Genomic DNA, 11,276 nt, shown 5'->3' with positions numbered 1-11,276 from the left:
CTGGGCTTTGCTGGTGGAAACACCTGGACATATCTCTGACAACTCTTATCACTTTATTTGAACATAAAATGTGGGCCAAGTCCTGCCGTGGGAGACGGGTCCTGCCCACCTTCAGACATGGTAGGGGAACAGGGCCAGGGGGCTCAGGGGCAGAGGGTCTCGTTGTGGACGGCTGTGTTTTGGGAATGGCTCAAGGTGGTCCAGGAGCTGTGGCAGGGCAGATGGGGACAGACGCGAAGAGCTGGGAACATGGGTCGAGTTCTCTCTGCCTGAGTTGTTAGGCTCGTCTTCTGAAGATGCACAGCAGCAGCACCTTGGGAGAGAGCAGTGGCTGAGGCCCCAGCTGCCAGTGGCACACAGAGACCCTCCTGCACAGCAGGGCCCAGAGCTGGCAAGGCTCCCCAGCACGGCTGGAGCGGCTGGCACACCTTGGCCCAGCTGGACAGCTGCCCCTCGAGGCCCCGGCGAGCAGGGGACGGCTCTGTGCAGGCTCCCTGGCCAGGAGCGGGCCCCAGAGCGCCTCTGCCTTTCAGGGGCCATCTCGTCCCCGCTCTTTCTCCTCCCCACCTTGCTGTGCCTCTGCCCTGTGCCCCTGGGGCTGCTCTTGGCCAGGCAGCCTCAGGGGGAGCCAGCACTGGCTGCAGCCCCAGCGGCCCCCCAGGACAAGGCCCAGCAATGAAGAGGCCAAGGAAAGCACTGGGCAGCAGCAGAACCCTCAGCAGCGTTCTTTGGACAGTTATGGACTGGCCACAACTCCACTGCAGCCTCACTGGGAATCTTCCCTGACTGTCAGCAGCCTTTAAAGGAAGCTCTTGGAGAATGAGATCAGCAAAACACTCACCATTTTCTCATGCAGAAATACCAGATTCCAGCCGAGCACATCATCAGGCCAAGTGCTGCACCAGCCACAATGGCCATCAACTTCATCAAACAAGATGTTCCCCAGCAGAAATCTCTTCTCATGCTTTTCCAGATTTTGTCAGCACGTGTTGAGGTGCCAGCTGCATCTTGGGAGCAATGGGAAGAGTGAGCCATTGCTATGCTGCACTGCTGAGCTGGCAGCACGGTGGATATGGCCAGGACGTTCTCGCTCTCTGTTTCCCCCAGAGCTGGGGCCTGCAGGCAACTTGCCGCCTCTTGGCACAGGACTGCTCAGTGCCCAAAGCCCTGAGCCTGCCTGTCATAATTCCTCTCTGCTGTGCTCTTCTGCTCCCAGCAATACTTGTCAAAGAGGTGGATAAAGACAAGGAAAATGCCCAGAGTTTTGGAGCTGCTCCAAAACTCCACCATCCAGCAAACAGCTGCGTCTCTGCATCTGCCCAGAGAGTGGGAAATTGCAGGCATCTCAGGCCCATGGTGCAATTTGAGCTCCCTGTCAGCTGGAGCCAAATGCCTTCTTGCAGAGACTGGAGAGAAGCTGCAGCCAGCCCAGGCTGGGAAACAGCCCTGCAGGTCCTGAGAGCAGCAGCGGGGCAGCGAGGCTGCCATGGATCCCTTCCCACTGTCCCGGGCACGGCCTGTCCAGATGTGCAGGGAAAGGTCCCAGCTGCTGAGTCCCAGGGAAAGGGGGAGGGAAATGCACCCACCATGCTGTCCCTCCAGATCACTCAGGATTTGTTCCAGATGTTTGGATTCCTGCCAGGATTTACTACTTCCTCTATGTTTGTTCTTTCCTCTCAGGGGACCTTAAGAGAAATATTTCCATTTCCCAGGCATGGATCCCACAAAACCCATGCTCAGCCTGTGGAGTCAGCAGGGACACACTACTCACCCCTGCGATGGGAGCTGGGTTTGTGAGCAACATCCACCAAAGGACCTGGGAAAGTCTTCTCTGCAGCCACATCTGAAACTCAACAGCCACAGGAGCTTCTGTCATCGCTGCAGATTTGCATGGGCAGCACTGAGCCCCAGGAGCGGTGAGGGGATGGCCCAGGGCCAGGGCATACACGTGCATGGTTCTGTCCTGGGACCTGCAGCGATGCCCCCCTGGCCGAGCTTTGGGCTCTGAGGTGGCAGCTCTCGCAGGGGGAAAGTCCTTGACCTACCCTCACCATCTCCCAGAGGCTCAGTGATGGGGATGGGTTGGGAATCCAGATCCTCTTCATCCTCACGTTCAGCTGCAAAGAAAGGCAGGACAGAACAGCTTCAGTGACACTGCTGAAGATTCTCCTTCAGGCTGCAGTGGCAGTGAGTGCCCCTGGGTGATTGGTGCCCTCCAAGGTATTCCCGCAGCTCTGCCTTCCACTCAGGAGCAGGGGCAGGGTGACCACGAGCCTGCGGTGGCCCCACACTGGGAAGGAAGGAGCTCCTTGTGGGAGAGTTGGGGCAGAAAGGACTCCCTGGAGCTGCCAGCAGCTCTAAACCCAGCCCCAGCCGAGGTCAGGGCTTGGCAGCAGCAGCAGGAGCAGCTCAGGCTCCCTGGGGCAGGCAAAGGAGCTGTGAAAGGCTCAGCCCCGGGGCACAGCCCTGGGCCTGGCCCCTTCCCTCTCTGCTCTTCTCTGGGGCTGCACAGAGCACACAGAAGGACACACTGACATTATACATGGGTGGAAGATGGACAGCTAAATGCTCCTTCCTCCCACTGACAGCGATCCTGCTGTGGAATTGCTGTTGGGCACAGGAGTAGGAATTTGGGGGACAGGATTTCCAGAATCCATCAAATTTCAAAGGATCTTAAAGGAAATCTCACATAAACATTTGTCTGGACAATGATTTCTCTGTTAGGAAAGGTTTGCTGTAACCTACCTTTACCATAATCCAAGATCCTTAAACCGTGGTTTACCAGTCTTTCGAAACGCTGAAAGTCACGGTCCCAACCTAGAAAGGAGCACAGATGGGTAATGTTCCACGGTGTGCTGGGATCCCCCCCTTCTATGGGGAAGTGGGCACTTCAAGGGGCTCAGGTAATGCTGTGAGCCCGCACAGCCAAGCAGCAGAGAGGGCAGCTCAAGGCTCAGCAGGGCTCAGGCCCAGAGGCACAGCAATTACCTCCTGTGACTGTGCCTGGCAGCGCCTCCCTTCCTGCAGCAGAGGCTGCCAGTGAGCCACTGCTTCCTCTGGGAAGCTCAGCCTTCAGCACAGCCTCTCCTTCCATCTCTGGGGAAAGGAAAAGGGACAGCTGGATCAGGTGGGGCTGTTAACCAGCAGGAAGGGGGCATCTAAAGGAGGAAAAGCTTGTCTAAGTCATGGACGAGATTCAGGATAAAGACGAGGTTGTTGGGGCTGCTCCAGGGCCCACCCTCCTCCAAACATCTGCCTCTCCAGATGTGTTCAGTGACTGGGAAATTGCATGGGATGTCAGGGTATGCATGGGCCATGGAGCACTTGGGTCTCCCTGTCAGCTGGTGGCAAATGCCTTCCTGCAGAGGCTGGGGAGAAGCTGCAGCCAGCCCAGGCGGGAAACAGCCCTGCAGGCTGTGAGAGCAGCAACGGGGCACCGAGGCTGCCATGGATCCCTTCCCACTGTCCCGGGCACGGCCTGTCCAGATGTGCAGGGAAAGGTCCCGGCTGCTGAGTCCCAGGGGAAGGGGGAGGGAAATGCACCCACCACGGCGTCTCTCCAGATCACTCAGCTTCTGCTCTATGTATTTGTATATCTCTAGAGCTTTATTGTTTCCTGGAGGTTTGTTCTTCCCTCTCAGAGGACCTTAAGAGGAATATTTGCATTTCAGATGGATGGATCCCACAAAGCCATGGCTCAGCGTGTGGTGTCATCAGGGACACACAACTCACCCCTGCGATGGGAGCCGGACTTGTGTTCAGCAACCAGGAAAGGAGCCTGAAAGGTCCTCCCTGCAGCCACACCTGCAACTCAATAGCCACAGAAGCTTCTGTCAGCTGGTTCCTGCCAGGTTGTCAGTGATTATAGTTTTAGGAACATTACCAGTATACCTGCACGGGACTTAAGAGGCAGGAAATCTTCATGGAGCCAAGGTGCTGGAGAAGCCTTCCTAGCATGCTCATCTAGAAGGGAGCACAGATGAGAACCAGTTCCTGGTGTGCTGGGATACCCATCTGCCTGTGGGAACTGGGCACTGCAAGGGGCTCGGGCAAGGCCATGGGATCCAGATGTGAAAGGACAAGGCCAAAGCTGCACAGGGGCCTGGGGAGCTCTGGGCTTTCTCTTAGCCAGTCTCCACACTTTTGGTAGGCCCTGGGCCACATCCCTGGGAGGGCAGCTGGAGCAACCCAAGGCCCACGAGTCTTCACTCCCTCCCACAGAGGAAACCCTCCCTAAAGCCCAGGGAAAACCATCCCCAGCGCTTCCCGGGGAGCAGGGAGCGCTGTCCTGGGAAAGGGCAGCCAGGCTGCCGGCTCACCTGCTCCCCGCGCTTGCAGCGGAGCAGCCTGGGCAGCCCTGGCAGGCAGGGCCACGGCCAGGAGGAGCAGGAGGAGGAGGCGCAGAGCAAGGGCCATGGTGCCTTGCCCTGTGCCAGTCCCGCCGCTCTCGCTGCCACCACTGTCCTGAGGCCGCTGTCCCAATGTCAGCACCACTGCTGCCACCGCCGCTGCTGCTGCAGCAGTTGTGCTCAAGGACTGCCTGCTGGGGCCTTGTGGTGCTCTGCAACCAGGGGGCTCTGGGACCTCTGTGACCTCAGAGCCTGCTGTGACCTCAGCCTGCTGTGACCCCAGAGCCTGCTGTGACCTCATGGCCTTAGCTGTACCCCCAGAGTGCACCCCCTTCTGTACAAATGGACTGCCCTGTCTGTAAATGTTTTGCTTCATCCAAGGGCCATTGCTCAGCAAAACCTTTCTTTGCCTGCTGACATTGCTGGTCAGACTGTGTCCCTGCTGATGCTCTTGATTGTAGACGTACAAATTTATTTTATTGTTTCCTTGTTAGGTGGTTTGTTCTGTTGTACCCCCATGTTCTCCCCGAGTTTGTTGACCCCTGGGTTTTACCCTCCCTCAAAGCTGACCCTCATGCCATTCCCCGTCCCTTGTTCCAGCTCTTTCCCTGCCTGTCACAGCAACCCAGCCCCTTGGTCCGCGAACCTTCCCTGTCACTGTCACATCGGGCCAATCCCTGATTGCAACACCCCTTTGGGATGCCCCAATTCCTCAAGGCTCCACTGGCCCCTGTGACCCATCCTCTCCACCCTCCTACCCCCATGGCTCCAGACACTGGATGTGATCCCGTCACTCCTCTCCTGCGGATTCCCTCTTGGTGAGCTGTTTGTATCCACCCCCTGACTTGGATCTTGCACAGGAGTGCCAGGGGCTCTTTGTTTCTCCTCTCTTCACCTGAAATGAACTCTTTCTTGTGGAGCCTCAAGACGGAGAGCTGCCTCCTCTCTCCTCTGCCCAGTCCCTGTTGTGGCTTATGTCTGGCACCTTAGAGCAAGTGGCTCTAAAGGTTCTGCTTTGGTAAATGCCCATAGTGAGGGAGTTCCCCACTCCTGGTGTGGTGTCGGAGTTTTAAGAGCTAGACTGAGTTCTGGTAGTGACTCCACCAATCTACGGAACGCCCCTTCTTCAGTGCCTGCTCTGGTGCTCTGCCATCTCACACACCAGAGTGTGATTCACATACTGCAGCCCAGAGTTAGGTTTTTGCAACACTGAAATGGGTGTGGTCAGCAGGATTGCTGGGGGTCTATCTCTGCAGAGCTAAACAAAATGTGTGCACCATCCCAGGCTGGACTTAAATAAGCACAGGTATTTTGGAAAGATGAAGACAACGTAGCAGACAACAATGTAAAAATCAGATGAAAATAACAGGTGGGAAGGCTAAAGGAGTGCACATTTGGGGGTTTATTTTTTTTGGGTGCAAAGCAAAATCAGAAGGTCCTAAGTGCCCAAAAGATTGGAAATGTGGAATGTCCTCCATAGCAGAATGTTAGACCTCTGGATCCTTAAAACAATTTTATTGTGCTGGAACAGTGGCAGTTTGAGCTGGTGCCTCTGGGGGACCCTGAACAAAGAACCTCTGGGCTTTTATACCCTGCCAGCTGAAGTGTGATAGTCTGGGGCCTTCCTGCTGTGTCCGAGTGGCCGGTCACTGGCTGGCACCACAGGTCCCCAGGTCCTCTGCTGAGCCATCCCTCTCCTGCAGTCAAGTTTAGTCTGTCACTTTTGGCTTTTCTCTCTGATCCACCACCAGGACCACAAGAGCACATCGTCCTGAGGATGTACAAATGCCTCTTCTTGCTGGAACATTGCTGTTGCGTGACACCCTGCAGGCAGAGCGGGCAGCTGTAGGGATGTTGACTCGTTTCCCTGGTGCCAGCCCTGCTGCATGCATCAGAGCTCCTGGGCCTTGGTGCTCGCTGGGATTTGGCCTGGCACCCCTGGGAGTTACAAAGCATCTTCAAGGAATCCCCACAGGTTAAACCACAGGATTTAGCCTGGGATTTTAAGTTGTTTCTCAACTTGAAGACAGCCTTAACAAGTCTGTAAAAGGGCTAAACAAGTCGCCTATGAATTCTCTCCCTGGCAAGTTCAGTTCCGCCCCCGAATGCCCCTCAGCGTTCTCAAGGCAGTGGCAGGAGCCGGGTGCTGACCCGGAGCCCCGTTGGGCAGGGAGAGCGTGGCACAGAGCGAGCCCTTGGCGCCCGGGATGGCCACAGGCCCGGGAGAGCCGGGCGGGCAGCGCCAGGGCCCCGCTCAGGGCCCCCCGGGCTCCTCTGGCATCGGTTCCGTCCCCTCGGGCGCTGAGCGGGGCCGGTGCCGCCGCTCTGCCTGCGGGGCTGTCTGTGCCCGGCCCCGATGGAGGCAGGGCCGCGGCTGTGGCCCCTGGGCTCGGGGTGCCGCCTGCCCGGCGCTCAGCACCACCCGTGCCGTGCCCGTGCAGCGCGACCCGGCGGGGCAGCTCCGCCTCGGCCCCTCGCCACAGCCGTCCCGGCACGGCGGCTGCCCCTGGGCCGCGGCAGCCCCGAGCCGGACGGGCCCGGCAGGGAACCCGGGAGGGCTCCGTCCCCTGCGAGCCTCACAAGAGACTCAAGCCCCACTGCCTGCAGCAGGAGGGACGCAAAGCACCGGCACGCTTAGGAGAGCCCACAGCCCTCTCCACACCTGAAAGGAGACCCCAAACCCCGTCCTGTGCTCAGCAGAGACCCCCAGCACCCTGCACACCTGGGGAGAGATCCCAACCCCCCTGCATGCCTCACATAGGATTCCAAATCTCATGCATGACTTTCCGTGGACCCCAGTGTCCTCCATGTCTCATAGGGAACCTAAAATATCCCTGTGTGTCTCAAAAGGACCCAAGCCCCTTGTGCACCTTATGGGGTCTCCAAAGCCCCCACGTGTCTTATGGGGAAGCCCGGGGCAGCGACGCCAAGTGTTTTGACCTGGAAATCAAGTGTGGTTGCAGCTGGATTGTTGGAGAACGGTTGTTGGAACAAGGCCATGACTCTATGGAATACCTGTTCCTAAAAACCTCTGTTGAAGACCCCAGAATCACGCTATGTCTGGCCTGGGAACAGAGCTTGGAAACCCGGCTCTGTGTCTAGGCCTGGGAAGCTGCATAGTTGTACAAGGTCTGGGAATGAGATCATAAGGACAGGCATAGCCTTGAAGATATGCTCAACAAAGATGAAATGTCCTTGGAAGACATGACTTAGAGATGAGAACTTGGCTTGAAAACTTAGCTACAGCTGTAACCGCAAGTAGGACAAATAAAACAAAGACCTTTGTAAATTAACCAATGAGAGCTTACTGCTGATTATGCTTGTAAAATACCTTTATAAGTTAAGCGGCTTTTTGATTAAAGGGGAGTTTGGTATCAATCATATTGATTGCGTGCTTGTTTTCCCATCACCAGCATCATATTGGTGCCCAAACTCAGGGACTTGGTCTCTGCCCCAGGGACTTGGTCTCTGCCCAGTCACTCTGTGACCAGGACGGTGAGACCAGTACAGCACCAAAAAGCAGCGTTCAGCAGGCTAAAAGGAGACAGATGCTGGCATAAGGAGTCACTCTGGTGCCTGAGTCTGCAAAACTCAAAACTCGCTATCTGGGAGGAGCTACCCTGTAGAGTTGCGTTATTTGTATGTTTTATTATCCCTGTATTATGTATTGGTTTATTCCTTTGTACCCACGTGTGCAACTTGGTTTATCCCCAGTTTTCCCGCCTTGTCCTCCCTTCCCGCCTTCCCAGTATCTATCCATCACCCTGAAAGAGGCATTTTACCCCCCCCGGGTGCCTTGTCTATCACTCGGTGCCCCTTCCCATCCATCCAGAAGCTTCTACTCAGGGCACCGGGTGATTGGGCGAGGACCTGGGACTCCCCTCATATCCTTCCCCCATTGGACCCCACCATATCCCCCCATCCCGGAGCCACCCCCTATCCCTATCCCCATTGGTCGTTGGATACCCCTCCCTTACAGTTTATAAGCCAGTGCAAGCACCTTGTGCTTGTTCCTGTTGGCTGGCATCGTTTTAGGACATTTGGCCCCGTTGGGCTACAATAAACTCGGACTTAGCCCCCAGCAGGATCCGCTCTTCATTTACCACCGCGAGGCTTGCTAGCGCTGCCCGGAACCCACAAAGGCACTCTCCAAACCCCAGCTGGGAGAGGCGGAGGGTGCCTCAATCGCCCGCCCTCGCCCCACAAGAGCTAGCCGGGGCTGAGACAAAGGGAACCGGGGCGGGAGCGCGGCACTACCCTGCTTACAAGGTGCAAAAGGCTGCACTAAAAAGGGATAGATTATAATGGAAAGCAAAGTAACTCTTCAGTTGTTAGCTAGTTTCTTAAAGAAATGTGAATTAGCTGATATAGATCTTGATAAAGATCCACTGGCATAATATGGCCAAGCTCAAGGCTTGTTTAAAGCCTCAGGGGATCTCTTTGATGAGAAAGAATGGAGTGAATTAGGGAACTTTCTTTGGTTTAAGGTGATTGATGATGATAAGGCTGCCCTAAAGCTACTGAAGGCTTGGTGTTCAGTCATAAATTGTTTGCAGAGGTATCAGGCAGAAAAGAAAGTTGCTGCTGTCGCTACTGCAACCTTGGAAGGAGTTAATAAACCAGGAATGCATTCCTTAGGGGTAGACTACAATCCCACTCCTCCAGTAGGGAACATTATTGAGATAAGGAGCAGACCAAATGAGAAACAACCTACTGGTCTTCCTGCTATTAATCCTGCCTCTAGTTCTGCTCAATTGACCACAGATCCCCTCTCCGGGAGTGAACAATTTGCAACAGGGAATGAGAGACTTCCAGACAGCAAGGCAGAGCAGCTGCAGGATGAAATTGCTCAGAACCACCATAAAGGAGCTCTAATGTGTGAGAACACCGGCCTTGCTCTGGGGTCTCATATGGTGGTGAAATTCCTCCTCCAACCCGTGCTTCCATAGAAAAACTCCGCAGGCTTTAGCTGTTTGGTCTCAAGGCAGTTTATTGCTAGTTATCTATCAGATTATGTTCTTGGACTGCGGCTATTTGATCAGCGTCCTGGGTAGAGGCACACACACACACTGACATCCTATCTGCTGTCTTCTTCGTCTCTCCCCCCGCCCAGGACTGCTGCTATCTTTTATATGATATATTACGTATAACATGTTTACAATTATTCCCCAATACCTACTACCTACGTTGCCAAGTGTTTTTCTACTCTAAACCAATCTGTGAGTGCCAACATCACCAAGAACATGGAGGTAAGGAAAAAGGAGGAGGAAGAACAGGATCAGCCCACTTTCCTCCATCTTAGAACTTTTGACCCCCATGTAAAAAGTGAGAACTCCCCTGTACATGTGCTAAAACCCCCCTGTACAATACTAAAAAAATTTCCCCTCTACTTTGTAACTACTTTTACTATACTATCTAACCTTTTGTGACTGCTTGTTCCACCTCCAAAGTTGGCAATTCATTCCATGGCTCAAACTCAAAATCACAGCTGTTTTTCAGCTGCCTGCCAGGGTCTAGAATGCCTCTGACCAAGGCCTGGAACCTCTAAAAATGTCTGAGAGACATTTTGAGTTCCCACAATAAGGATACCTACTGGTGCTCTTTCTAAACAAGAAACTTCTAAAGAATGACCAATAATACACGGAATAGATTGGTTAAGTATCCAAAAAGAAGCAATAAGTAATAAGGATAATGACATGTATTCTGCTATTACTGACACAGATTTTCAGGCTTTCCCTGTTGTCTGTACACCAAATCCAGCAGGAGGGATGACAACTAATTATCATCCTGTAGATTGGAAATTGCTTTCATAATTAAGAGCAACAGTTAATGAATGTGGGTTACACGGGGAGCCTGCAAAGCAAATGCTTGGTTACATATGGGGTTCAGGTTTGTTTCTTCCAGAAGACATTAAGGGTATCATGAGAATGATTATGACACAGTCTCAGTTGATGCTGTGGCAAGCTCACTGGCTTCAATTGAGTGATCGTTTTGCTGGAATTCTACGACAGCCAAATGATCCTTTAAAAGGGGTGACAGTTGAACAGTTGATGGGTACACGACAGTTTTCCATGATTGAGATGCAGGCACAAATAGGGGCTGAGAAATTAAAAGCTGCTATGCAATTAGCTAAAGAAGCAATTTCCAAGGTTAGAACAACACCAGTGTCTCCATCCTATATGTCCATAAAGCAAGGCAGAGAGGAATCTTTTGCCCCCTTTGTTGATAGGGTAACTGAAGCTATTAACCAAGCCTGTGTACAAGACTTTATGAAAGGAAGTCTATTACGACAGTGTATTTTAGAAAATTGTAATGCTTCTACCAGAAGTGTTCTTAATACAATGAGCATTGATGCATCAGTAGAGGAAATGCTAGAGAGAATGTTGAGAGTTCCTGCAGGTCGACAGGCAATGTTAGTTGAGGCACTCAGGGATGTAGGGAAAGATTTGGTGCAAGGCCAAATGCAAGCCTTTGCTGCTCTAACTCCATTGCAACCTATAAATAATTCTAAGCAACAACAACCTTGTCCAAAGTGCTTCAGGTGTGGGAAAATAGGACATTTTCGTCGTAACTGCAGAGAAGGGACAGTGTGGTGTAACAAATGTTCCATGAACTCCCACTCCACTGAAGCCTGCAGAGAATCGGGAAACGCGATGAGGAGCGTGAAGAGCCGTGGCACGAAGACCCCAGCAGTGGCTCCTGTGTGGCAGGCCCCAAACAGCTACAGCCAGCCAGCTGCCTCCGGCCAGCCACAAGTGGAAGCCTCAGCCTGGACCTGGCAACCACAATAGACATTACCTTAATTGATAGAAAGCCTGTAAAGATCCCTACCGGGATCCAAGGACCAGTGATGCATAAAGAAAACCTTGTGGTGCACTTCTTTTGGGTCATTCTTCAGCAGGTTTAAAAGGACTTTTCATATTACCT

The sequence above is a fragment of the Lonchura striata genome, chromosome 34 (genome assembly GCF_046129695.1).
Source record: "Lonchura striata isolate bLonStr1 chromosome 34, bLonStr1.mat, whole genome shotgun sequence".
NCBI lineage: Eukaryota > Metazoa > Chordata > Aves > Passeriformes > Estrildidae > Lonchura > Lonchura striata.
The sequence above is the reverse complement of the archived record's forward strand: the minus strand, read 5'-3'. Positions refer to the sequence as shown.